Source organism: Scyliorhinus torazame, chromosome 20 (assembly GCF_047496885.1).
Source record: "Scyliorhinus torazame isolate Kashiwa2021f chromosome 20, sScyTor2.1, whole genome shotgun sequence".
NCBI lineage: Eukaryota > Metazoa > Chordata > Chondrichthyes > Carcharhiniformes > Scyliorhinidae > Scyliorhinus > Scyliorhinus torazame.
This window is the reverse complement of record NC_092726.1, coordinates 30,495,658-30,511,105: the sequence shown is the minus strand read 5'-3', so window position 1 is coordinate 30,511,105 and position 15,448 is coordinate 30,495,658. Positions and strand designations below refer to the sequence as shown.

Genomic DNA, 15,448 nt, shown 5'->3' with positions numbered 1-15,448 from the left:
ACAGCATTAATGTGGCTGGATATTAATATGGAACATTATTCATATGGAGCAGTAATAATATGGCTGCATATTAACTTGGAACCGTATTAATATGGAATAGTATTGATATGGCTGAATATTAATATGGAACAGTACTAATATGGAACAGTATTAATATGGAACCATATCTTCACAGCTCCAGGGTCCCAGATTTGATTCCTAGATTGGGTCACTCTCTTTGCGGAGCCTGCAGGTTCTCCCGGTGTCTGCGTGCATTTCCTGCGGGTGCTCCGGTTTCCTCCCACAAGGCCCGAAAGACGTGCTTGTTAGGTGAATTGGACATTCTGAATTCTCCCTCTGTGTCCCCGAACAGGCGCCAGAATGTGGCGACGAAGGGCTTTTCACAGTAACTTCGTTGTTGTGTTAATGTAAGACTACTTGTGACAAAGATAATTATTATTAATATGGAATGTGGCTGGATGTTAATATGGAACTGTATTAGTATGGAACAGTGTTAATATAGCCGGATATTAAAATGGCCAGATATTAATATGGAACAGTACTAATATGGAACAGCGTTAACATGGCTGGATATTAATATGTAACAGTAATCATATAGAACAGTATTAATATGGAACACTACTAATATGGAAAAGTTATAATATGAGCGAATATTAATATGGAACAATGTTTATATGCTGGACATTAATAGGGAACAGTACTCATTTGTAACGGTCTTAAAGTGAAGCAGCACGAATATGGAACAGTATTAATATGGAACAGTATTAATGTGGAAGAGTATTAATATGGAACAGTATTAATATGGAGCCGTTTTAATATGGCTGCATATTAAAATGGAGCAGAATTAATATGCTGGATAGAAATATGGAACAGTATTATTTTGGCTGGATCCCGTTCAGTTTTTGGAAGGGCATATACTGGCCTCGGGAAAGTTGTTTTTTAGGTCTCCAAAGCAATTCGCTTTACATAAACATGTTTAATGTTTAAAAACATGATTTATTATTGCCACATTTTAAGTCCGATTACAGTAGGGCACTTTTAATTGCTGTGTTACTGTAAGGCTCTGTTTAAATAAGGTCCGTTTGACTGTAGGGCACTGTTTAAATACATTTGATTGACTATAGGGCACTGTTTAAATGCATTTGGTTTACTGTAGGGCACTGTATAAATGCATTTGATTTCCTGTAGGGCACTGTTTAAATGCATTGATTTACTATGGGCACTGTTAAAATGCGTTTGATTTATTGTAGGGCACAGTTTGAATGCATTTCATTTACTTCACCGCACTATTTAAACGCATTTGGTTTACAACAGGGCACTGTTTACATTCATTTAATTTACTGTAGGGCACTACTTATATGCATTTGAGTGTTGGGCACTCTTTAAATGCATTCAGATAACTGTCAGAAACTGTTTAAAAGCATTTCGTATACTGTAGGGCACTGTTTGAATGCATTTGATTCACTGCAGGGCATTTTAATAATGCATTTAGTTCACTGTAGGATACTGATTAAATGCATTTGATTTATTGTAGCGCCTGTTTAAAAACATTTGATTTACTATGTCACTGTTTAAATGCATTTGGTTTACTGTAGGGCACTGTTTAAATGCATTTGATTTAACGTAGAACACTGTTTAAATGCTTTTGATTCACAGGAGGGCAATGTTTAAATGCATTTGAGTATCGGGCACTATTTAAATGCAATTAGTTTACTGTAGGGAAAAAAATGCATTTGATTTACTGTTGGGCACTGTTTAAATGCATTTGATTTACTGTAGGGCACTGTTTAAATGCATTTGATTTACTGTAGGGCACTGTTTAAATGCATTTGATTTACTGTAGGGCACTGTTTAAATGCATTTGATTTACTGTGGTGCACTGTTTAAAAGTATTTGTTTTACTCTTGCGCAGTGTTTCAACGCATTTGATTGACTGTCGGGGCACTGTTTAAATACATTTGATTTATTGTCGGCACTGTTTAAATGCATTTAATATACTATAAAGAACTGTTTAAATACATTTGGCACCGTTTAGATATAATTGATTTATTTTAGGCCACTGTTCAAATGCATTTGATTTACTGTAGGGCACTGTTTAAATGCATTTAATTGACTCGAGGGCAATGTTTAAATGCATTTGATGGACTGTTGTGCGCTATTCAATTGTATTTGATTTCCTGCAGTACACTGTTTAAATACTTTGGATTTATTCTGGGGCACTGTTTAAATACATTTGATGGACTGTTGTGCGCTATTTAATTATATTTTATTCACTGCAGTACACTGTTTAAATACTTTGGATGTATTCTGGGGCACTGTTTAAATACATTTGATTTACTGTCGGGCAGTTTAAATGCATTTGATTTACTGCAGGGCACTGTTTAAATGCCTTTAGTTTGCTGCCGGGCACTGTTTAAATGCACTTGACTTACTGGAGGGCATTGTTTCAATGCGTTTGATTTCGTGTCGGACACTGTGTAAACGCATTTAATTTATTCCAAGGCGCAAATTTAAATACTTTTGATTTACTGTCAGGCACTGTTTAAATGCAATTAATTTACTATAAATCACGATTTAATATATTTGGCTCACTGTCGGGCACTGTTTGAATGCATTTGATTTACTTCATGGCACTTTTTAAATGCATTTAGTTTCCGGTAGGGCACTGTTTAAACGCATTTAATTTATTGCAGCGCCTGTTTAAATACATTTGATTTACTGTGTCACTGTTTAAATGCATTTCATTTACTGTAGGGCACTATTTAAATACATTTGATTTACTAGAAAGCACAGTTCAAAAACGTTTGGTTCACTGTAGGGCATTGTTTGAATGCATTTGATTTAACTTAGGGCACTGTTTAAATGCATTTGATTCACAATCGGGCACTGTTGAAATGCATTTAATTGACTCGAGGGCACTGTTTAAATACAATTGATGGACTGTTGTGCGCTATTGCTGCGCTCGACTGTGCTTTGGAACTTTCAGGCTACGCTCACTGTTGGTCAAGAGACATCCAGCTTGGCCGAGGACGGTGGAGTCTGAGCATGCAGAACCAGTAAAACACAACAGGAAGACATCGTCTGGCAAGCCGTCACCTGTCGTCACCAGATGAAATGGAGACGCTGTGAAGGCCAGTGACACCCAACGGAGAGAGTCGAAGAAATCTCCACCTTTGCCGAACAAAGGACAATCCGTGCAAGCAGCAAGTACTGGCGGTATCCAACAGGGGGCAATGTCTAGTCTCCCTGAGCTCAACCCTAGCGTGTTGGTCGTGGAGTCAGGAGAACGAAAAGAGACGCCGTGAAGGTATACCTACATCCAAAGAGAATGCCGTTCAGTCTGTCGCCACACTTCCCCGTTGTGCAGGATGAAGGGATGTGGTAACTGAAGTGAGGAGAAGGCAAGTCAGCATCCGAGTGTGAAGGTGAGTGGCCTGTAAAGAGCAGCAGGAAATCTGTGTGGCCTATCAGCTGAAAACGGAGCCTGCCTGCCGCAAGTCCGCGAGTCCATCGGCTCACAACATTCGTGCACGAAGCTCCCGCCAGCAGAAAAACTGGCAATGCTTTGGAGCCTGAAAGGCCTTAAATTGGTCAGGATGAGAAAACTGGACAAGAGAGAAAAGGGGAAGTCAGGTTTTGCGGCATTTTCTGCTTTTATACATTTTGCGCCCCAAAGCGGGGAGAGGGCACCATTCCTGGAAGCACTGCAAGACCAGGTTGATGCGTGGAGCGGAAGGAGCAAGCCCCTGAACGATCTCCGAGTCCTAAAAATCAATTTAATATTCGGTCCCCAGATTGAGGACATATCAGATATTAAACTGATAAGAACAGATTTTTTTTTTTTTTTTTTTTCAAAAAATATACTTTATTCATAAAAATTTATCATGAGTATTACAGAAAGATTTCAAATTGTCTTGACTGTACATTTCCGGCAGGGTTACATGTTGCCTTGACTTTCTTTCATTCAATTTTGATATTGTCATACACATATCACTCTTTACATTACAATTCCTTCTTAAATATTTACATTGTCATGTTTGTTTTATACATTGGAGTGTTGGTTGCCCCGACCGAGGGGCTTTACACTTTTACGCGCCCCTCGGTGTACATTTGCTGGAAAGACTTTACACAGTGGTCTTTCCCCATTGCGCCTTGGCGGCAGCTGCCCCAAGCTTGAGTGCGTCCCTCAGCACGTAGTCCTGGACCTTGGAATGTGCCAGTCTGCAACACTCGGTCGAGGACAATTCTTTGCACTGGAAGATCAGCAAGTTTCGGGCAGACCAAAGAGCGTCTTTTACCGAGTTGATGACCTTCCAGCAGCAGTTGATATTTGTCTCGGTGTGTGTCCCTGGAAACAGTCCGTAGAGCACAGAGTCCTGTGTCACAGATCTGTTTGGGATAAACCTTGACAAATACCACTGCATCTCTCTCCAGACCTTCTTTGCAAAGGCACATTCCACAGGGAGGTGTGTGACCGTCTCATTTCCCCCACAGCCACTCCGAGGGCAGCGTGCATTGGTGCAGAGCCTTCGGGTGTGCATGAAGAATCTGACAGGGAGGGCCTTTCTCACCACCAGCCAAGCTAGGTCTTGGTGCTTGTTTGAAAGTTCTGGTGATGAGGCGTTCTGCCAGATGACTCTGGCAGTCTGCTCAGGGAACCATCCAACGTCCTCCACGGTCTCCTTTTCCCTGAGGGCCTCGAGGACATTACGTGCTGACCACTGCTTCATTGCCTTGTGGTCAAAGGTGTTTTCCTTCAAAAACTTTTCCACAAAGGACAGGTGGTACGGTACGGTCCAACTACTTGGAGCGTTCCGCGGCAATGAGGCCAGGCCCATCCTTCGCAACACCGGGGACAGGTAGAACCTCAGTATGTAGTGACACTTGGTGTTTGCATACTGGGGATCCACGCACAGCTTGATGCAGCTGGACACAAAGGTGGCCAACAGGATGAGGGAGGCGTTGGGTACGTTCCGCCCTCCCTTCTCCAGAGGTTTGTACATGGTGTCCCTTCGGACACGGTCCATTTTGGATCGCCAGATAAATTTGAAGATGGCCCGGGTGACTGCTGTGGCGTAGGGTCGGGTTATGGGCCAGACCTGCGCCACGTACAGTAGCACCGAGAGTACCTCACACCTGATGACCAGGGTTTTGCCCGCAATGGAGAGGGAGCGTTGCTCCCACCAGCCCAGTTTCTGTCTTACCTTTCCTATGCGCTCCTCCCAGTTTTTGGTGCACGCCCCAGCAGCTCCGAAACATATCCCCAGCACCTTCAGGTAATCTGACCTGACAGTGAAGGGGACAAAGGACCGGTCGGCCCAGTTCCCCAAGAACATGGCCTCGCTCTTGCCCCGGTTTACCTTGGCTCCAGAGGCCAGTTCAAACTGGTCGCAGGTGGTCAAGAGCCTGCGTACAGACGCAGGATCCGAGCAGAAGACGGCAACGTCGTCCATGTACAGGGAGGCCTTGACTTGCATGCCTCCACTGCCTGGGATCGTCACTCCTCTTATACCCGGATCCCTCCTGACGGACTCGGCAAAAGGTTCTATGCAGCACACAAAAAGGGCAGAGGAGAGAGGGCAGCCCTGCCTGACTCCAGATCTGATCTGGAACTTTTCTGATTCCCACCCATTGATTGAGACAGCGCTATAGATGTTTGTGTAGAGCAGTTTGATTCAATTGCGAATTCCCTCCCCAAACCCCATTTTGGAGAGCACATCCATCATGTAGGTGTGCGATATTCTGTCAAAAGCCTTCTCCTGGTCAAGGCTGATGAGGCAAGTGTCCACCCCCCTGTCCTGCACGTATGCGATCGTATCCCTGAGTAGCGCGAGGCTATCAGAGATCTTCCTGCCGGGTACAGCACAGGTCTTTTCAGGGTGGATCACCGACTCCAGAGCAGACCTGACCCGATTGGCGATGACCTTTGCTAGAATTTTGTAGTCCACATTCAACAGTGAAATGGGTCGCCAATTTCGAATTTCTTCCCTTTCCCCCTTCTGCTTGTAGATGAGGGTGATGATGCCTTTCCTCATGGACTCTGACATGCTGCCTTCCAGAAGCATACTCTCGTACACTTCCAGCAGGTCTGGGCCCATCCAGTCCCACAGAGCCGAATACAACTCAACCGGTAAGCCGTCGCTTCCGGGAGTTTTACTCGTCTCGAAGGACTTGGCGGCCTTTGTCAGCTCGTCCAGAGTTAGTGGTTTGTCCAGGTTTTCCAGCTCGCTGTCGCCTCTGACCTCCGTGATAGTCGACAGGAAGGTCTGGGAAACAGTGCTATCTGTTGGCTTCAGGTCATACAGTCCGGCATAAAAGGATTGGCTGATCCTCAGGATGTCAGACTGCGATGACTTTTCAGAGCCATCTTCTTCCTTCAGGCTGCTGATCACAGAGGTCTCTCTGTGCACCTTTTGGAAGAAGAAGCGTGAGCACTTTTCGTCCTGCTCCACAGAGCGGACTCTGGAACGGAAGATAACCTTGGAGGCCTCCGAGGTGTAGAGCGAGGCTTGCTGGCTCTTCACCTCTTGGAGATCCTCCTTGACATCCACCCCCATCGACTGCAGCTGGAGCAAATTTTGCATACTTTTCTGGAGCCTGGACATGACCCCTCGTCTCTCTCTCTCACCTTTTGAACGCCCTTGAGGATGAAAAACCTCTTGATATTCCCCTTGATTGCTTCCCACCAGAGATGTGGGGCCTCAAAGAGGGTTTTCACGGTTCTCCAACCTTTGTAATCGCTCCTGAGTTCCTCGATGTTCTCAGGGGTCAGCAGTTTTGCATTTAGCTTCCACGTCCCCCTGCCTACCCCCTGGTCTTCCTGCAGGTGGCAGTCGGCCAGTAGGAGGCAGTGGTCAGAGAAGAACACCGGCGTTACGTCGGTGGACCTGACCGTGAAAGCTCGGGACACAAAAAAGAAGTCTATCCTGGAGCGGACGGACCCGTCTGGCCGTGACCATGTGTATCGACGCTGCGCGCCGTCTGCAGGGTTGCTGCAGACGTCGAGCAGCTTGGCGTCTTTTACCGTTTCCATCAGGAGTCTGGACGTGGCGTCTAGTTTGCTGTCGGCTTTGCTGGATCGTCCAGCCGCATCGATGATGCAGTTGAAGTCACCACCCAGGATGACCGGCTTGGAGGTGGCCAACAGCATTGGGAGTTGCTGAAGAACTGCCAGCCGCTCACTTTTTACGGCCGGGGCGTACACATTAATAAGTCTGAGAGGGGTGTTTTTGTATTTCACGTCTGCTACGAGGAGGCGCCCGCCCACCACCTCCTTAACGTCGGAGATGGTGAAGTTGCCTCCCCGCAGCAGAATACCCAGGCCGGAGGAGCGGCAGTCGTTTCCTCCTGACCAGATGGATGGCCCGTGGGACCACCAGCTCGACCAGCGCCTGTAGTTGCTGAGGTGCGGAATTCCGCACTCCTGCAAGAACAGTAGGTCAGCTTTTACATTTGCCAAATAGTTGAGTGTGGCTACACACCGCGAAGTATCTTTGATGCTTCGCACATTTATGGATGCAATTTTTAAACCCATTATAAAAAGATAGATTTACCAGTACCAAGAGTCCAGAGTCTATACAGATGGCTGTTCCAGCTGTTGAATGTTCCCAAGCATGCCGGTGGTGCTCGCAAACTTTAGCACAGTTGCAGGGCTGGGAAAACTGTTCTGGTCCGTACTGGCCCAGTGATTTTGATGCAGATGCAATGGGGGGGGGGGTGGTGTAGCCCTGGGGTTCGTCGTGGCAGTCAGTAGGTGTTGGGGTTGCAGGCCGGTCTTCACCTGGGTTGTTGCTGCTCGCTGCTATCGGGGGTTGGTCTGTGACCTTGTTTTCTTCCCGGTCGGTGGTCTGGGGGGGCGGGGGTCTGTGCCTTCCGTTCCACGTTGGTGCTTTGCCTCTTTATCTGAGGCCGATTCTTGTCCTGTTTTCCCTCATCGGATGAGGTGTCGGCACTAAGTGCGCCGGCTGAGAGGTGTCGCTTTTTGCCACTACCCCTCAGGGGGTTCTTCAGTTTGTGTTTTTGTTTTCTCTTTCGTTTGTCCCTGTTCACGATTTCCCAGGGCTCTTTATTCTTTGTCCCATCCTCTTCCTCTTCCATTGTGTGTTCCTCATTAGATGGGGCTGGGGTTGGGTTGTCAGGAGGTGCTGGGGCCTCCTCTTTTTGTTGGGGGCCCTTCTGTTGCTTTTCCTCATTCTGAACCGTGGTGTCTTTTTCGGTGGAGGGTGTATGCTCCTCCTCTCTGGTCGCCTTTTTGACTCCGCTGCTGATGATCTGTGCATATGTCGCCCCGCGTTTCGGGCAGGCCCTGTAAAGATGGCCGGCCTCCCCACACAGGTTGCAGCACTTGTCTTCATTGCAGTCCTTAGTCATGTGTCCCTCCTGCCTGCAGTTCTTGCAGAAGGTCACACTGCAGTTTGCGGCAACATGCCCCATTTTGCCACAGGCGTGGCATACTCGTGGCTGTCCCACGTAGTAGAGGTAGCCACGATTTACTCCAATAGCGAAATTGGAGGGGTGATGCAGAATGGCTCCTTTGCTGTCCATTCTTTGGGTCACCTTGACCTGGTGCTCACTTGTCCAGATGCCGAAGGTGTCTTTCACTTGCACGCTGTCACTTTTCAGCTGAGCGTACCTGGCGAGGAACGTGAGCACATCAGACACAGGGACGTGGGGGTTGTACGTGTGAAGTGTAACAACCCGATTTCGCTGTGCCGGTAGCGTAAACAGAGGCTCCGCAGTCAGGATCGACAGGGGACTCTGGTTTCCTTTTTCCTTGAAGACGTTCAAGAATTTGATGCACGCTGCGACGCTCTTGAAGGTGACATCAAAGAAACCATTCTTGGGGAAGTTTTGCAAGCAGAAGATCTCTGTTGTTTTAAACCCACAACACTCGAGCAGCACCCTCTTCACGAAGTGTTTCCGGTCCAAAGGTGACTCTCCCTCCGTTTTCTTTACTGTGACTCGGACAGTGTTTCGCACTCCCCAGCCTGGTGGTCGGGATGCAGCTGCATCCATAGCTCGTACGTTGGGTGTGAAACTGTATCGGCGTTAGGCCTAAAACCGAGGTTTAGGCCAGCATGTAGATTCACCAATAGCAGCCAAGCTCCAAACGTTTCCTCTTTGCCGACTTCAATCCCTCCGAGTTGTCCAATCCACGATCGACATGGAAATCCTCAGCTTCTCTCGATCAAATGAGACTGCACTTGATTTTAGCCAAAAGGCCGAGAAGCGATCGCCCATATTTTCCGGCAATGGCTCATGTCCTCCTCGTCCACCGACATTCAGGTGCACCTTGCTGCGCTCGACTGTGCTTTGGAACTTTTAGTCTACGCTCACTGTTGGTCAAGAGACATCCAGCTTGGCCGAGCACGGTGGAGTCTGTGCATGCAGAACCAGTAAAACACAACACGAAGACTTCCTCTGGCAAGCCGTCCCCTGTCGTCACCAGATGAAATGGAGACGCTCTGAAGGCCCAGTGACACCCAATGGAGGGAGTCGAAGTCATCTCCACCTTTGCCGAACAAAGGGCAATCCGTGCAAACAGCAAGTACTGGCGGAATCCAACAGAGGGCAATGTCTAGTCTCCCTGAGCTCCACCCTGGCGTGTTGGTCGTGGAGTCAGGAGAACTAAAAGAGACGCCGTGAAGGTATACCTACATCCAAACAGGATGCCGTTCAGTCTGTCGCAACAGTATCCCGTTGTGCAGGATGAAGGGATGTGGTAACTGAAGTGAGGAGAAGGCAAGTCGGCATCCGAGGGTGAGGGTGAGTGGCCTGTAAAAAGCAGCAGGAAATCTGTGCGGCATATCAGCTGAAAACGGAGCCTGGCTGCCGAAAGTCCTCGAGTCCATCGACTCGCAACATTAGTGCACGAAGCTCCCGCCAGCAGAAAAGCTAGCAATGCTTTGGAGCTTGAAATGCTTTAAATTGGTCAAGATGAGGCAACTGGACAACAGAGAAAAGGGGTAGGCAGGTTTTGCGGCATTTTCTGCTTTTATACATTTTCGCCCCAAAGCGGGGTGAAGGCACCATTCCTGGAAGCACTGCAAGACCAGGTTGATGCGTGGAGCGGAAGGAGCAAGCCCCTTAACCATCTCCGAGTCCTAAAAATCAATTTAATATTCGGTCCCCAGATTGAGGACATATCAGATATTTAACTGATAAGAACAGATGTTTTTTTTTCCAAAAAAATATACTTTATTCATAAAAATTTATCATGAGCATTACAGAAACATTTCAAATTGTCTTGACTGTACATTTCCGGCAGGGTTACATGTTGCCTTGACTTTCTTTCATTCAATTTTGATATTGTCATACACATATCACTCTTTACATTACAATTCCTTCTTAAATATTTACAGTGCCAGTTTTTTTTGTACATTGGAGTGTTGGTTGCCCAGACCGAGGGGCTTTACACTGTTACGCGCCCCTCGGTGTACATTTGCTGGAAAGACCTTACACAGTGGTCTTTCCCCATTGCGCCTTGGCGGCAGCTGCCCCAAGCTTGAGTGCGTCCCTCAGCACGTAGTCCTGGACCTTGGAATGTGCCAGTCTGCAACACTCGGTCGAGGACAATTCTTTGCACTGGAAGATCAGCAAGTTTCGGGCAGACCAAAGAGCGTCTTTTACCGAGTTGATGACCTTCCAGCAGCAGTTGACATTTGTCTCGGTGTGTGTCCCTGGAAACAGTCCGTAGAGCACAGAGTCCTGTGTCACAGATCTGTTTGGGATAAACCTTGACAAATACCAATGCATCTCTCTCCAGATCTTCTTTGCAAAGGCACATTCCACAAGGAGGTGTGTGACCGTCTCATTTCCCCCACAGCCACTCCGAGGGCAGCGTGCATTGGTGCAGAGCCTTCGGGTGTGCATGAAGAATCTGACAGGGAGGGCCCTTCTCACCACCAGCCAAGCTAGGTCTTGGTGCTTGTTTGAAAGTTCTGGTGATGAGGCGTTCTGCCAGATGACTCTGGCAGTCTGCTCAGGGAACCATCCAACGTCCTCCACGGTCTCCTTTTCCCTGAGGGCCTCGAGGACATTATGTGCTGACCACTGCTTCATTTCCTTGTGGTCAAAGGTGTTTTCCTTCAAAAACTTTTCCACAAAGGACAGGTGGTACGGTACGGTCCAACTACTTGGAGCGTTCCGCGGCAATGAGGCCAGGCCCATCCTTCGCAACACCGGGGACAGGTAGAACCTCAGTATGTAGTGACACTTGGTGTTTGCATACTGGGGGTCCACGCACAGCTTGATGCAGCTGGACACAAAGGTGGCCAACAGGATGAGGGAGGGTTTGGGTACGTTCCGCCCTCCCTTCTCCAGAGGTTTGTACATGGTGTCCCTTCGGACACGGTCCATTTTGGATCCCCAGATAAATTTGAAGATGGCCCGGGTGACTGCTGTGGCGTAGGGTCGGGTTATGGGCCAGACCTGCGCCACGTACAGTAGCACCGAGAGTACCTCACACCTGATGACCAGGGTTTTGCCTGCAATGGAGAGGGAGCGTTGCTCCCACCAGCCCAGTTTCTGTCTTACCTTTCCTATGCGCTCCTCCCAGTTTTTGGTGCACGCCCCAGCAGCTCCGAACCATATCCCCAGCACCTTCAGGTAATCTGACCTGACAGTGAAGGGGACAAAGGACCGGTCGGCCCAGTTCCCAAAGAACATGGCCTCGCTCTTGCCCCGGTTTACCTTGGCTCCAGAGGCCAGTTCAAACTGGTCGCAGGTGGTCAAGAGCCTGCGTACAGACGCAGGATCCGAGCAGAAGACGGCCACGTCGTCCATGTACAGGGAGGCCTTGACTTGCATGCCTCCACTGCCTGGGATCGTCACTCCTCTTATACCCGGATCCCTCCTGATGGACTCGGCAAAGGGTTCTATGCAGCACACAAAAAGGGCAGAGGAGAGAGGGCAGCCCTGCCTGACTCCAGATCTGATCTGGAACTTTTCTGATTCCCACCCATTGATTGAGACTGCGCTATAGATGTTTGTGTAGAGCAGTTTGATCCAATTGCGAATTCCCTCCCCAAACCCCATTTTGGAGAGCACATCCATCATGTAGGTGTGCGATATTCTGTCAAAAGCCTTCTCCTGGTCAAGGCTGATGAGGCAAGTGTCCACCCCCCTGTCCTGCACGTAGGCGATCGTATCCCTGAGTAGCGCGAGGCTATCAGAGATCTTCCTGCCGGGTACAGCACAGGTCTGGTCAGGGTGGATCACCGACTCCAGAGCAGACCTGACCCGATTGGCGATGACCTTTGCTAGAATTTTGTAGTCCACATTCAACAGTGAAATGGGTCGCCAATTTCGAATTTCTTCCCTTTCCCCCTTCTGTTTGTAGATGAGGGTGATGATGCCTTTCCTCATGGACTCTGACATGCTGCCTTCCAGAAGCATACTCTCGTACACTTCCAGCAGGTCTGGGCCCATCCAGTCCCACAGAGCCGAATACAACTCAACCGGTAAGCCGTCGCTTCCGGGAGTTTTACTCGTCTCGAAGGACTTGGCGGCCTTTGTCAGCTCGTCCAGAGTTAGTGGTTTGTCCAGGTTTTCCAGCTCGCTGTCGCCTATGACCTCCGTGATAGTCGACAGGAAGGTCTGGGAAACAGTGCTATCTGTTGGCTTCAGGTCATATAGTCCGGCATAAAAGGATTGGCTGATCCTCAGGATGTCAGACTGCGATGACTTTTCAGAGCCATCTTCTTCCTTCAGGCTGCTGATCACAGAGGTGTCTCTGTGCACCTTTTGGAAGAAGAATCGTGAGCACTTTTCGTCCTGCTCCACGGAGCGGACTCTGGAACGGAAGATAACCTTGGAGGCCTCCGAGGTGTAGAGCGAGGCTTGCTGGCTCTTCACCTCTTGGAGATCCTCCTTGACATCCACCCCCATCGACTGCAGCTGGAGCAAATTTTGCATACTTTTCTGGAGCCTGGACATGACCCCTCGTCTCTCTCTCACCTTTTGAACGCCCTTGAGGATGAAAAACCTCTTGATATTCCCCTTGATTGCTTCCCACCAGAGATGTGGGGCCTCAAAGAGGGGTTTCACGGTTCTCCAACCTTTGTAATCCCTCCTGAGTTCCTCGATGTTCTCAGGGGTCAGCAGTTTTACATTTAGCTTCCACGTCCCCCTGCCTACACCCTGGTCTTCCTGCAGGTGGCAGTCGGCAAGTAGGAGGCAGTGGTCAGAGAAGAACACCGGCGTTACGTCGGTGGACCTGACCGTGAAAGCTCGGGACACAAAAAAGAAGTCTATCCTGGAGCGGACGGACCCGTCTGGCCGTGACCATGTGTATCTACGCTGCGCGCCGTCTGCAGGGTTGCTGCAGACGTCGAGCAGCTTGGCGTCTTTTACCGTTTCCATCAGGAGTCTGGACGTAGCGTCTAGTTTGCTGTCGGCTTTGCTGGATCGTCCAGCCGCATCGATGATGCAGTTGAAGTCACCACCCAGGATGAACGGCTTGGAGGTGGCCAACAGCAGTGGGAGTTGCTGAAGAACTGCCAGCCGCTCACTTTTTACGGCCGGGGCGTACACATTAATAAGTCTGAGAGGGGTGCTTTTGTATTTCACGTCTGCTACGAGAAGGCGCCCGCCCACCACCTCCTTAACGTCGGAGATGGTGAAGTTGCCTCCCCGCAGCAGAATACCCAGGCCGGAGGAGCGGCAGTCGTTTCCTCCTGACCAGATGGATGGCCCGTGGGACCACCAGCTCGACCAGCGCCTGTAGTTGCTGAGGTGCGGAATTCCGCACTCCTGCAGGAACAGTAGGTCAGCTTTTACATTTGCCAAATAGTTGAGTGTGGCTACACACCGCGAAGTATCTTTGATGCTTCGCACATTTATGGATGCAATTTTTAAACCCATTATAAAAAGATAGATTTACCCGTCTCAAGAGTCCAGAGTCTATACAGTTGGCTGTTCCAGCTGTTGAATGTTCCCCAGCATGCCGGTGGTGCTCGCAAACTTTAGCACAGTTGCAGGGCTGAGAAAACTGTTCTGGTCCGTACTGGCCGCGTGATTTTGATGCAGTTGCATTGGGGGGGGGGGGGGGGGGGGGGTGTAGCCCTGGGGTTCGTCGTGGCAGTCAGTAGGTGTTGGGGATGCAGGCCGGTCTTCACCTGGGTTGTTGCTGCTCGTTGCTATCGGAGGTTGGTCTGTGACCTTGTTTTCTTCCCGGTCGGTGGTCTGGCGGTTCTGTGCCTTCCGTTCCACGTTGGTGCTTTGCCTCTTTATCTGAGGCCGATTCTTGTCCTGTTTTCCCTCATCGGATGAGGTGTCGGCACTAAGTGCGCCGGCTGAGAGGTGTCGATTTTTGCCACTACCCCTCATGGGGTTCTTCAGTTTGTTTTTTTGTTTCCTCTTACGTTTGTCCCTGTTCACGGTTTCCCAGGGCTCTTTATTCTTTGTCCCCTCCTCTTCCTCTTCCATTGAGTGTTCCTCATCAGATGGGGCTGGGGTTGGGTTGTCAGGAGGTGCTGGGGCCTCCTCTTTTTGTTGGGGGCCCTTCTGTTGCTTTTCCTCATTCTGAGCCGTGGTGTCTTTTTCGGTGGAGGGTGTATGCACCTCCTCTCTGGTCGCCTTTTTAACTCCGCTGCTGATGATTTGAGCGTATGTCGCCCCGCGTTTCGGGCAGGCCCTGTAAAGATGGCCGGCCTCCCCACACAGGTTGCAGCACTTGTCTTCCTTGCAGTCCTTAGTCATGTGTCCCTCCTGCCTGCAGTTCTTGCAGAAGGTCACACTGCAGTTTGCGGCAACATGCCCCGTTTTGCCACAGGCGTGGCATACTCGTGGCTGTCCCACGTAGTAGAGGTAGCCACGATTTACTCCAATAGCGAAATTGGAGGGGGGATGCAGGATGGCTCCGTTGCTGTCCGTTCTTAGGGTCACCTTGACCTGGTGCTCACTTGTCCAGATGCCGAAGGTGTCTTTCACTTGCACGCTGTCACTTTCAGCTCAGCGTACCTGGCGAGGAACGTGAGCACATCAGACACAGGGACGTGGGGGTTGTACGTGTGCAGTGTAACAACCCGATTTCGCTGTGCCGGTAGCGTAAACAGAGGCTCCGCAGTCAGGATCGACAGGGGACTCTGGTTACCTTTTTCCTTGAAGACGTTCAAGAATTTGATGCACGCTGCGCCGCTCTTGAAGGTGACATCAAAGAAGCCATTCTTGGGGAAGTTTTGCAAGCAGAAGATTTCTGTTGCTTTAAACCCACAACACTCGAGCAGCACCCGCTTCACGAAGAGTATCCGATCCAAAGGTGACTCTCCTTCCGTTTTCTTCACTGTGACTCGGACAGTGTTTCGCACTCCCCAGCCTGGTGGTCGGGATGCAGCTGCATCCATAGCTCGTACGTTGGGTCTTAACTGTATCGGCGTTAGGCCTAAACCAGAGGTTTAGGCCAGAATGTGGATCCACCAATAGCAGCCGGGCTCCAAACGTTTCCTCT

The 15,448-nt window shown here is 49.3% G+C and overlaps 1 non-coding gene and 1 pseudogene across 1 annotated transcript; both read right to left on the bottom strand.

Annotated features, from left to right (window-relative positions):
* Positions 1 to 3,679: 3,679 nt before the first annotated feature.
* Positions 3,680 to 3,862, bottom strand: LOC140397219 (U2 spliceosomal RNA). The gene has a single exon (XR_011936767.1). It is a non-coding gene; the product is annotated as a U2 spliceosomal RNA (small nuclear RNA).
* Positions 3,863 to 10,018: 6,156 nt separating this feature from the next.
* LOC140397262 (U2 spliceosomal RNA) lies at positions 10,019 to 10,194 on the bottom strand (annotated as a pseudogene).
* Between the last annotated feature and the right edge of the window lie 5,254 nt (positions 10,195 to 15,448).